The 12498-nt window shown below is 33.5% G+C and overlaps 1 pseudogene; it reads right to left on the minus strand.

The window, feature by feature from the left end:
* Window positions 1-7742: 7742 nt before the first annotated feature.
* Window positions 7743-8676, minus strand: LOC110261722 (olfactory receptor 4L1-like; annotated as a pseudogene).
* Between the last annotated feature and the right edge of the window lie 3822 nt (window positions 8677-12498).

Genomic DNA, 12498 nt, shown 5'->3' on the forward strand with positions numbered 1-12498 from the left:
CTCTGATCAGTCTGCAAAAGAACAAAGAGAAAATATATATTTAATAATACAAAACATTATAACCACCTTTTTGTCTATTCCATAGCTCCTCTCCAAATAAAAACAATGTTTTCCACAGCCAACAGTTTGCTAGCTGAAAACAACTTATGCCCCATAATTCTCCTATGTTTTTAGTTAACTTTCTACTCTTCTATTTTCTGATTCCCTAAGAAACTGTTTTTATAGCCACACTTGCATTCCTGTTTAACCATGTGCTTGTATGTAATTGTGCTCCTATAGGAATCTTAGCTATTTTTGCTAAGTATGTTAAAGATCTCCTGATTAAAACAAAACAAATCATTATTAACTGTGTCAAGTTCCCATTGTTCTTCTTGTTAGTGGGGCACTGTCTCTATTGCTTAGTTTGGTTACTGGAATTTGGTCCCCTTCTTCATCTCCATAATGCAAAGAAATTTTGCATATGCTTCTTTCTTTCCATTCCCATAGAATCCTGAGTTCTTGGTTTGCAGATATGCATCTTGTTTTCCGTGCCACTTTTGTTTGTTTGTTTGTTTTGGCTGTGGCACATAGCAGCTTGATGTGGGATCTCAGTTCCCAGACAAGGAATTGAACCTGGGCTTAACCACTGGACTATCAGAGAACTCCCTGAAATCCATGCCACTTAACATTTTATGTTTATTTCTTTTCTCCCATTCTCATGTGCATACCTTCTATTCTAATGATTCTCAAATGGTGCTCATCACAGAGATAGAGGATAGGTGTGCCTCAGAAGGATATTTCTCTTTATAAAATGAATTCCTAAAATAGCCTCAAACAATGGATCTTACGGGACAGCCTTTTGTTCTAGTCTTATAATGCAACGGAGGATTGTCAGTGTAGGCAACAATAGAGAACTGAATGTTTTCATCATCTCTAACCTTCCTTCTTGTGTTACCTGATGCAAGAACACATCTGGCACTGAAGACGCATGAGTAGAGAGGGTACCTATATCCCTCCTCTCTTTCTCAGAGTGCAGACACACAGCATCCATCCTCAGGCAACATGGAGCAAGCCTAGATTCTGACTGCTCTCAGACTAGTTCCTGTTTGGGGACCTGATCATTACCTCACTCCTTAATCTTTCCTAGTTCATTTCCTCTTGTTTGTTTTTTTTAATTTTGATTTTTTATTTTTTTATAATTTCCTATTCTCTTCCTTCTAATTCTACCTTAACACACTCATTGTCTCAATGATTCTTTTTGTGTATTTTCTTTAGGTTCTTTGATGGGATAACATAAAGCATGCCAATCTACATATAATAGGGATTCCAGAAAGGGAAGAAAAAGAAAAGGAGATTGAAAATATATTTGAAGAAATTATGGCTGAAATTTTTTCAAATCTAAAAAAGGAAATAGATATCCAGATACAGGAAGCATAGAGAACCCCAAACAAGTTAAACCCAAATACTTACACCAAGATATATTTTTATTATTAATTTTATTCTTTTATTTTGTTCTTGCAATTTCTCTTCCTTTTCATATCCCTTGCTCTTCCTTCCTTGTTGCTTGCTTCCTTTTCATTCCCTTACTTCTTCTTTTTGCCACATTCTTTCAGTCTTAACATTTTCTTTTCTGTTTTGTTCTCCCTGCTTACATTCTACTTCATTATATTCAATACCTGTCTTTCCATTAATTCTGAGATAATATATTTTTATTCTCATTCCATAGTAGAGCTAGCATGGTAGGTACTTTCTAAGTATTCCCTTAGAATGGATCTTCCTATAGACTGAAAATGCTTAACCAGGCCTTCAGTTCTAAGCCTTTTCTCCTAAATATTATCCCCTTTGAAATTTACTTGGTCTCAATCACTCATTAGTTACTTCACATTCCCTCACATATTTTGTCTGCTTTTAACTCATTCTGATAAAAATGAAATGATTTATCTTTGTGCTCTAAAATAAATCTCAACACTACACTTGCTAATGTAAATATATTTAATGAAAATTCAAAAATGACAATACAGTTTATGATACTGTATTGATTCTATATTTTAAGTTATTATACTAAACTATTACCTATTTTTATTAGTTTTGAAAAATATGGATCAGGCTGAAGGATCAAAAATATTTAATTGATACTAAAGTTGTATGTTCAACTTTATTCCATTGCACAAATCTTCAGCCAGATAATAACTTACACATTAAATGGAATAGTTAAATTAGGTAATACACATTGCTACTGTCCTTTAATATCCCAAGACTTTAGACAGTATCATCAATATTATATGAAGAGCCCTGGCCATGAATTATTCTATCTTATTTAAGTTACTATTTCTGCAATATGGTAACTGTATACATTTGGGGAACTCATTTAGTTTTTAATTTTTTTAACCTATAAAGTAGAAATGATAAAGCCACGTTTCTGCTCCACATGGTTGATAGGAAGATCAAATGAGATGATTAGTGGCCAGTATACATCTACTTAAGCTGAATAGAAACATTCAGTGATTAGACACATGCTAGAAAAAAATTATAAAGTGGACACCATGTTTGTAGATCTGTAGGAACTGCCCTGAAGGTAATTCCACAAGAGATGGTGGCTGCTTAAATCTGAATCCTTTCATGATATGAAATTGTGGCATTTCAAAGAAGTGTCCATGTAAAGTTTTCTTATCTAATAGCTATGGCTTGTAAGTCAAGTCTTTCTTTTTTAACATCCCTAACTCTTAGCCTTATACTGGTTCATGTTAGGACTATATACAAAAGAAAACATTTATGCACACTGATTGTGGAAACCGAAAGATTTGTAAACTTGTGAAGTCAGGGGAAAAATCATTTGTATGATACCCCAATTTAAATCCAGATGGTGAATCACCTAAATCTATTCACGTTTTTACTTTTCTTGTAATAGTTGAATTAAATATTATAGCTCCTTTAAGATAGTTATAGCAAGTGATATATTTGAGTGATAGGATAGAAAGTGCTATATATATTTGAATTTTAGATTTCACCTTTTCTCTGTCCCTGCCACATTATTCTATTCTCATACATTTTAAGGCAGCAAAAGTTCTAAACAAACACAGTATTTTTTCTATTTCTTCTTCCTCTCAATTTCTTTCAAATATAAAGAAAGAAAATTTTCACCTCACTGGGGAACAGTGCTAATCACAAACAAGCAGCTATTATCTTCCTTCTGATGAAAAGGAGATTAATTATTCTGGAATTTTTTCTTAAATATGTGTTCTTTTAGTGAAACAACATAAATTCTGAAATCTGCTGTACAAGTTGTGATGCAATAGGGGATATGCTTTGGGGCTTTATAGCTACCTTAAGCCTGTAGAGTGCTTCCAGTGGGAATTATTAGAATGTCAGCTAGAACTAGACAAAGGAAAGGACTCAGATAGTTTAAGCATTAAATATTCAAAGCCAGCTAAGGCCACACAGTTCTTATTAGGTTTTAGAATTTGACATTTCATCAGTGACAGTGGCAATGGAATGGAACATATGTTTATTAAGCACAGTGAAAGTAGAGAACCTGGGGCAGTTATTTTAGAATCTTATAAAATTCATAGAAGTGATGAGAAGGCATTGATATTTAGTAAGAAGTTAAGTAGCAACACTAAGTCAATGGTGACTATGTTACTGTGTATTTTTGTGCAGAAGAGTTAGAGACAATTATACTCAAAATTGTTCAGGAATGATTCTTAAATAAGAGATCTTCCTGATGCCTTACAGAATAGTCTGTCTAGGGACATGCCCTCTTAAATAAAAGAATTTCTCTATTGTGATCTTGTTATTTATGGTTATTCATTTTTTGAATGTGTAGTTCCTGTGTTCTGCTATAGTAAAATGTAGATCTTTTTTGTTTTTCAATTAAATAATATTACATGGATTAAAAATATTTAATTGTACAAAAAATCAACTTAGTTTTTTTGCTATACATTAAAAAGAAAGCAAAATAATCTGTCACATTAAGATTAAAATAAAAAACTTTTACAAAAAATGCAGTATATGATATATGACCAAGTATGCTTTTATTCAAATTTGTGTCCAGTTCAGGCACAGAAGTAGTAGGAAGTGTTGAAAAGTGGAAGAAAAAGGTAAAGAGATGAAAATAATGTTATTTACAGTTTTTTTTCCTGTTATAATGTGTGCTGAAAATAAATGACTTTGAATATACAACATTTCGTTTGTGTGAAAGCATATCTGTGGTGTAAATTCCCAGGAAGACAGACAGCTAGAAATAGGATAGTTAGAAAAGAGAGAACAGAGGGAGAAAAATGGAAGGACGTAATGGAAAAAAAAAAATGGAGAAAGAAGTTGACACAGAGAAACGACGCCCACATAGATCCAGGTACCACAAAGGGATGTATGCAGATATAGAGAAGGGTGGAGCAGGGAAGGGAAAGAGATGAGAAAACTGGAAATGCAAAGTCTTTTGTTTTTGCTTTCTGTTTTTATTGTGTTTTATATAATTACAGACTTCACAAGGATCTCACTTCTCAAAAGTGATGTGTGAGATAAATTTTAGTTCTTTGAGAGGCCTCAGGGAAGTTGTAGTGCTGGATGCATGGATCAGTTCTTTCCCTCCCCAAGGAGAAACTGAGAGTTGGAATTTTTAATTGCTGAGTGATGTTCTATTGTATGGATATAACACATTTTAGTTTTATCCATTCATGAACATTTGGGAATTTTTGAAATTAAAGTATAATTGATTTACAATGCATGCCAATTTCATGTTCTTTTTTAAAATATTCTTTTCCATCCTGGTCATTTCTAGGATATTAGATCTGGTTCCCTGTGCTGTACAGTGGGACCTTGTTGTTTATCCATTCTAAATGTAATAGTTTACACCTACTAACCCCAAATGCCCAGTCCATCCACTTCCTCCGCACAAGTCTGTTCTCTATGTCTGTGAGTCTGTTTCTGTTTTATAGATAGGTTCATTTTTGCCATATTTTAGATTCCACATGTAAGTGATATGTACAATATTTGTCTTCTTCTTTCCAACTTACCTCACTTAATATGATAATCTCTAGTTACATATATGTTGCTGTGAATGAGTTAGGGATGTTTTAAGTTTTTATTATTATGGTTAAAGCTACCGTAATCATTCATGTACAATTTGTTTTGTGGATATGTTTTCATTTTTTTGCATACATATTTGTATTGAAATTACTGGGCCATGTGTCAACTCTATGTTTCACATTTTGATAAACGGCCAAAATTTTCTTCAAAGTGGTTGCATCATTTTATATTCCACCAGCAATATATAAGTGTTCCTTGTTGGCCTTTTTATTGTCTGTCTTTTTGACTATAGCCATCTTCATGGGTGTGACATGGTTTCTTATTGTGAATTTGAATTGTGTTTCCCTCTTGACTAATGACGTTCGGCATCTTTCCAGATGCATACTGGACCTTTGTGTATCTTTTATAGAGACTTATTTATTTAGATCCTTTGCCAATTTTTAAATGAATTGTCTTTTTATTCTAGAATTATAAGAGTTTTTGTATTCTGGATAAGGTCCCTAATCATATGCCTAATATATAATCATCTTCTTCTATTCTGTGCATTGTCTTTTCCCTTTCTCCTGACTCTCATTTATGCTGGGGATTTTTTTGTTTGTTTGTCTTTTTTTTTTTTTTTTGAGTTTTCACTTTTAAAATGTTTCTGTGAGAGTGTGTAGTCTGTCTGAAAATTAATAAAAGAAAACCTCAACTAAAATTGGAGTTGGGAAGTCCTGTAAAGGGAGCTCTCCTGCCTACCACACATCCTCAACTACCCAAAGAGGAAGTCATCAGGTACTCACCTGGGTGGAAGGAGATGTACCTTGTTCTCACAAACAGGAAGGGGAGGAGTTCCTTTTGTGGCTCAGTGGGTTAAGGATCCAGACTTGTCTCTGCAGAGGCATGGGTTGTATTACCAGTTGTTTAAGCACATGGTGTTGCCACATGTGGCTCAGATTCCATCTCTGGCCCCGGAATTTCCATATGCTGCGGGTTGCAGCAAAAAAAAAAAAAAAAAAAAAAAAAAAAAAATCCAAACAAATAAACAAACAGGAAGGGGAATCACTTCATTGTCCTAACAAGAGGAGGGGATATTTTCTTCTTGTCCAGCAACAAGCTCAGCCAGTGGAAAATACCAAAGCTCAGATTTCACCTGAATGGTTACTGTCCTCTAGTAAACTTTTTTTTTTTTTTTTTTTTGTATATTACTTTCCTTGTCCCATTCTCCTTACCATAAAAGCTTCCATGTTATGGAACTCCTTAGAGTTTCTCTCTGTCAGCTAAGATTCTGCCTGACATGAATTGTTTGATAAAGCCAAATAGTTCTTCAAATTTACTCAGCTGAATTTTGTTTTTTAACATCTGTTCTCAAGTTACAATTTTTTTTTTCAGTGAAAATTGTGTTTACTTCTGCCAACTACCTAAACATAACACCTTGAAATTGCGAGTTAAAAGAAGATTCTCACTTGATATTTGGGACATATAAGAATTTGATTACAAACCAAACAACAATTAGGGAAACATTTATTTTCATTTCCATGAAAAATCAAATTTGAGGCGCATTTTTTTCTTTCTGTCTGCTTCTGTTGATCAGGCTCTCTTCTAATTATCCTTTTTTTTTTTTTTTTTTTTTTTTTTCCAAAATCTGAGGTCTAGCCTGGTGGCCAATCAGTCCCCATCCTTATTCAGGCACAAAGCCTTGTCCACAATGCTCTCCCAGATTCAAAGTTCTATTAGCAGCTCTCAAGGCATGGTATTCTGTAGATGTTCTCACAGTAGTCAGTGGTTCAATGCTGGTTTATTTTCCTGGAATGGAGTTCAAGGTTCAAACTGGGACTCAAGTGTGATCTTTTTACTTTGTTTTAACATGAAAATTGATTTAAAAATTATTTTAAATGATTTTAGAGATTGTGTATATTTTGTAACCCAAGGGGTAGGGGAGCTCGAATCCACTTACTGACACAAAAATCTTACATAATATTTTACCAAATGATGTGTAATTCTATCCACCACTGAATGTATACTTTACCTTAAAACTGGCTAGGATTCCTTTAATACAGGGTGTGCTATATTGTGAGACTGAGATTTTTTAATTATGTAGAAATAAAACCGAATATAATTACTATGGCAAATATTTTTAAATTGTGGTATAATGCAAAATTTTAAAAGTATGCTTCAATTTTTCATTGATGCCTCCACACTCATGATACTTCTCAGAGCATGTGGTTTCAAGGCTGATGCTTATAGTTCTATTGAAATTGTGCTTCCATTGATTTTTTTTGCCCCCTCTGGTGTCTTATATTCACTCTTGCATCTTATAATCACTATACTATCAAATTTATTCTTATTTTTCATCTTGTTGGTTCAGGAGTTTAGAATTATATTTTTCCCATTGTTGTAAACATTGTTTCAGTCAAGAGTTGTTCAGGATATTTCACTTGTGATAGTATAAATTTATGACTATCATTAACAATCAGTATTTGTTAATGTAATCTCTGATAGTATAGCACATATTTTTATATTTATTTCTTTAATGAAAAATGAAAATTGACTTATAAAGTATTTAATACTTTATATGTCTGTTTTACTGCAGGGCACTAATTTTCATATGGGTCATAATAGCCTTAAAATTGAATTTAAAATATTTTATTATTAATTTATTCTGAACCAGTTGTAATCTGAAAAAAGAGAGTAAAACCATGTATTACATATAACGTATTCAAATTCTCTTAGTTTTTTTGGTTATACAGTGCTAAAATCTAGAAGTTCTGTGTGGAGCTAGTATTTTTGGAACCATAATGTTCTCATGGCCTCTTGCATTTTCTCATTTCTCAAAGTGTAAATAATAGGATTCAGTAAGGGTGTGATAACAGTGTAAAATACAGAAAGGTTTTATTGCCCGCAAAACTACTGAATGGCCAGGCATAGATAAAGATACTTGGCCCAAAGAACAGAGTGACCACAGTGATGTGGGCAGACAACATGGACAGAGCCTTGGAGAGCCCTCCAGATGATCTTTGTTTCACAATGACCAGGATAACAGTATAGGAGACAAGCAGCAGGAGGAAACAGGTAAATGAGAGCACTGCCAGCAATGACAAACAATTCCAGGGTGTAGGTGTCCATACAGGCAAGCTTAATCACAAGGGGAAGGTCACAAAATATATTGTCTATGATGTGGGGGCCACAGAAAGGCAAGTTCACTGTTAATACCATCTGACTCATGGTGTGTATAAAGCCAATTGTCCACGAAAGTATAACAAACCCTTTCAGCAACTTGTGGCTCATGATTGTCCTGTAGTGCAAGGGTTTACATATGGCTACATATCTGTCAAAAGCCATGGCTATCAAAAGAGTCGCCTCAGCACCTCCAAAGCAGTGCATAAAGAACATCTGAGCCATGCAGCCCCACATGGAGATGACCTTGTGTTCAGTGAGCAAATCTCTGATCATCTTGGGTGTGGTGACTGTGGAGAGACACATGTCCAGGAAGGAGAGGTTTCCGAGGAGGAAGTACATGGGAGAATGAAGGGTGGAACTGAATGTCACCGTGACCATGATGAGAATGTTTCCCAACACAGTAGTACCCTAGATCCAGGAGAATGTCACCAAGAAGACAAACTGAAGTTCCCATCCTACAGAAAATCCTAGTAAAATAAACTCGGTCACTACAGATCCATTTTTCAGATCCATTTACTCAACTCAGAAAGGTTCCAGAAGTTCTTTACATACAAAGAGATCTTTTTTAAAAAGCCACTATTAGCACCGATGTTTTCTGATTTCTATTTGATGAATAATAGTTGGTGATATTAGAGCATATGATCTTAGATCTTTTAGGCAAATCCTTGAATTAGTATTTTTCACAGTGATGTTTGTGTGTTTTCTGTAAATATAGATATTGTGGTCTAGAAGTAAATATTGATATGATTCAATCCTAAGATATAGATTTTGCTTTAGTTGTAATGTATTACATAAATCCTCTTTACTTATCTTTTTAGACATATCCATAAGTTTTAGGGTGGTGTGATCAAAAACAATATATAGTAATTATGTGATTACTATGTGATAAGATTGCTTGTGTTTTGTATATGTTAACACATTTAGTGTTCATATAAATCCTATGAAGTATTATAATTATCCTAATTTTGCACATAAGAAAACTTAGCATAGATGTATTAAATGACTAACTCATGATTACACAGCTAACAGGGACCAAAACTGGTACTCAATACCCATCTATCTGACCAGTGTCCAGGCTTATATCAATACACAATGTTGCCTGCAAAATTAAAGGAATACGTATTTGGTCAAGTTATTAGTATTGATCAAATTAATATGTCCTATTCATATAGAACATGGAAGATATTATTCAACAAGTATGTTGGAATCCCTGTATGTAATTAACTGCACTTTGTCTTTGTATGGAATGAATCAATTCCCTGTATCTAGAGAATTTATCATCTAGAGAGATTATAGAAGAAAAAAAAGCAATAAAATATATAAGAAAATATTTAGTTTAGTACATATAGTATGAAAAATGTTAAGAATTTTAAAAAATGGAGACCAATTCCATGTATTACTTTCTAGATACAGCTTCAAGCTTGGTTGTTCCTATCTTCAAACCACTTAAAAAGTAAGTAGAGTATTCCTGGTCAGTAAACAGAAAGGGTGAGTCTTAGAGAATGTGTGAGCATTTATAAGAAGAAAAGTATTAATCTTGGGGAAGAGAAAGAGTGGTATATTTGGAGGAGTTAACTGAATTAAAGTTTTAAAATGCTTAGGAAGTGTCTGTTTTCTTTTCTCTAGTGACCTGTATTTCTCTTCTCATTTTCAGTTCTGCTTAGTCTCTTGTCAAAATACCATATCACTATTATCCAACCTTAATTCCCTGAATTGCTTTCTTAGAAATTGTCAAGAAATGGTTAGTGCCTACCAATTAGGGGAGATAAAAGTGAAAATGGTGTAGTTCCTGTAGGTCAACCTCCAGGAGTGTGCAGCGTGGGTGCTAAACAGTAGACTGTGGACCTGGAGGGGCACACAGAGGACAGCACCGCACCAAGCCTTCTATGGAGGGTGGTGTCAGATGATTATCATGTGAGTGGACAGGAATATTGATGGTGACACCTTTGTGACAGTAACTGCTATAATTAAATGCATCTTGGAAAAATGACTCAGCTTGATAACTATTAGAATGAATATGCCAGATATAATTGGGAAAAATTAATTTTGCATGAATTTTTTTTAATTTCCAAAATTTTCTTTTCTAACTTTGTTATTAAGCTTTGAGAAAAGTTTTTATTGTAATTGCTCCTATTAATGAAAAAGGGACTATATTTGTCTCATAGTTCCTATGCTACATGGAATTTTATGACCCATAATACAAGTAACAACAGAAAACTTTGCATATGAAATTAATTCAGTTAAGCATAAATTGGTTAAGAGAGGTTTATTTGGGCCTTTTGTTTTCTCTCAGAGGGAAAACTGGCATTCTTTTATGTTTTTTATTTTCACAGCATTTTTTTCTCTTATCCCTCTCCTGCCTTTCTATGCAAGTTTCTTCAAAATATTTATTTGACCTGCACTTAATACACCTGTTCTTATATATTATGAGAGTACAAAAGCAATACAAATGAAAGGAAAGAAATTATCATATAGTTTACATAAAACTCCCATTCATTTAGTTACTTTCACTCAGTAGATGATGGACTCCAGAGGAAATTGAAGGTAAAATAATAATACATGAGAGATCAGAGGGATCGTTATAATCATTCTCCACATCCTTTTTAGTAAGTGAAAAATTGAGATCTGCACAATTAAGTAAATCTCCTCAAGTCCTAGAAGCAGGACCACCCCAAGAATATGTGGTAAGTACTAGGTGAGATGCTGTAGGTATAAGCTCCTGGTTGGGCACAGAACAAGCACTGAGAAGGCATGTGTTGAATCTTAGTTATTCAAGATTACAACCCTGAGAATTATTTATATCAACACCTATCATTAGGAAAGTAATGAGCCAAGACTAGTTCCATTAAGTTATTGGGTGTGAACATTTCTGCTCTTGCTCAGATGTATACAATACACATCATTTAATATAAACATAATTAATTTAAGGAAATATTTTCTTCCCCTTTCATTATAAACATTCTAAGAAAATAAACATAATTTCAACATTGATTATTTTTTAAAAACTATACATACTTATCCTAAAATACAAATGGACCTCAAAAACAATTGAAGAAAAAGGCCTAACACAAAGACCATACGTTGGGAGTTCCCTTCATGGATCAGTGGTTAATGAACACGATGAGGAACCATGAGGATGCAGGTTCGATGCCTGGCCTTGTTCAGTGGGTTAAGGATCTGGCATTGCCATGGCTGTGGTGTAGGTCATAGTCTCAGCTCAGCTCCCACATTACTGTGGCTGTGGTGTAGGCTGGCAGCTGCAGCTCCACTTCAACCCCTAGCCTGGGAACTTACACATGCCATAGGTGTGGCTCTAAAAAGCAAAAAAAAAAAAAAAAAAAAAAAAAAAAAAAAATCCACATGTACAATTTCATTTCTATGAAGTATTTAGTAAACATAAGTCTATATAGACAGAAGGTTTATTAGCAGTTACCTTGAGTGGGGAATTGAGTGAAAATGAGCACTGGTGATGCTAATAATTTAAATTGAAAAAATCAGATTGTAGTGATAGGTACACAACAATGTGAGTATAAAAATAATCTTTGAAATGTGTACTTAAAATGGGTGATTTTTATAACAGGTGAATTATATTCAATAAAACTTAAATTATTATACATTTTACCTTATTCTTAATTTAAAATTATCTTTAATATATTAATTTACCATCTCGAAGTACAGTTTTCTAGTACTCTCCAGATGCTTGTACTCAAATATTTCATTATGAGATAATTACTAACATACCACAATCTAATCCAGTCTAATTATAAATAAATGTATTTATGTCCTTTATTTGAATTTGTAGTTTTGACTGCCTTTTATATTTGGAAATCTGCGCTTCTCTGTTTTTTTGAAATTGTTTTTGTGATACTTTTCCTAATATTTTGAATACCCATAAGGCTTTTCCTGAAGTATTGACATTTTCCTCCATTCTCTTGTATGTGAACATCCCGTAAGGACTTCTCCCTCTTTATCCCTTTATGATCTCATTTGTATATATGGTCTAACAGTAAGTTTTACAGAGATTTTCTAAATATCTCGTTCTGATCATTAATTCTTCCTTGCCAACTCCTGCTTCAGCTGCCATTATGATACTCATATTTACATGGTCTACCAGCATCTGAAACTTGATTAAAAGAACAATATCTCTATTCTGCCAAAAAAATGCAAATTTCTAGCTTTTCCATTGTTTTCAACCATAGTTTGAATTATCTGAATGCTAAGGATTTACTTTTCTTAATATTATTCATCATTCTTTATCACTTATCATCTACTGCCAAATTTTACTCTGCATATCAATTTGAGAGCATATATCTTGTAAATTTTCAAGGAAATTAT

The sequence above is a fragment of the Sus scrofa genome, chromosome 7 (genome assembly GCF_054392235.1).
Source record: "Sus scrofa isolate SSC_HxYL_T2T_F1_AM1 chromosome 7, Sscrofa_HxYL_maternal_Yorkshire_Landrace_v2.0, whole genome shotgun sequence".
NCBI lineage: Eukaryota > Metazoa > Chordata > Mammalia > Artiodactyla > Suidae > Sus > Sus scrofa.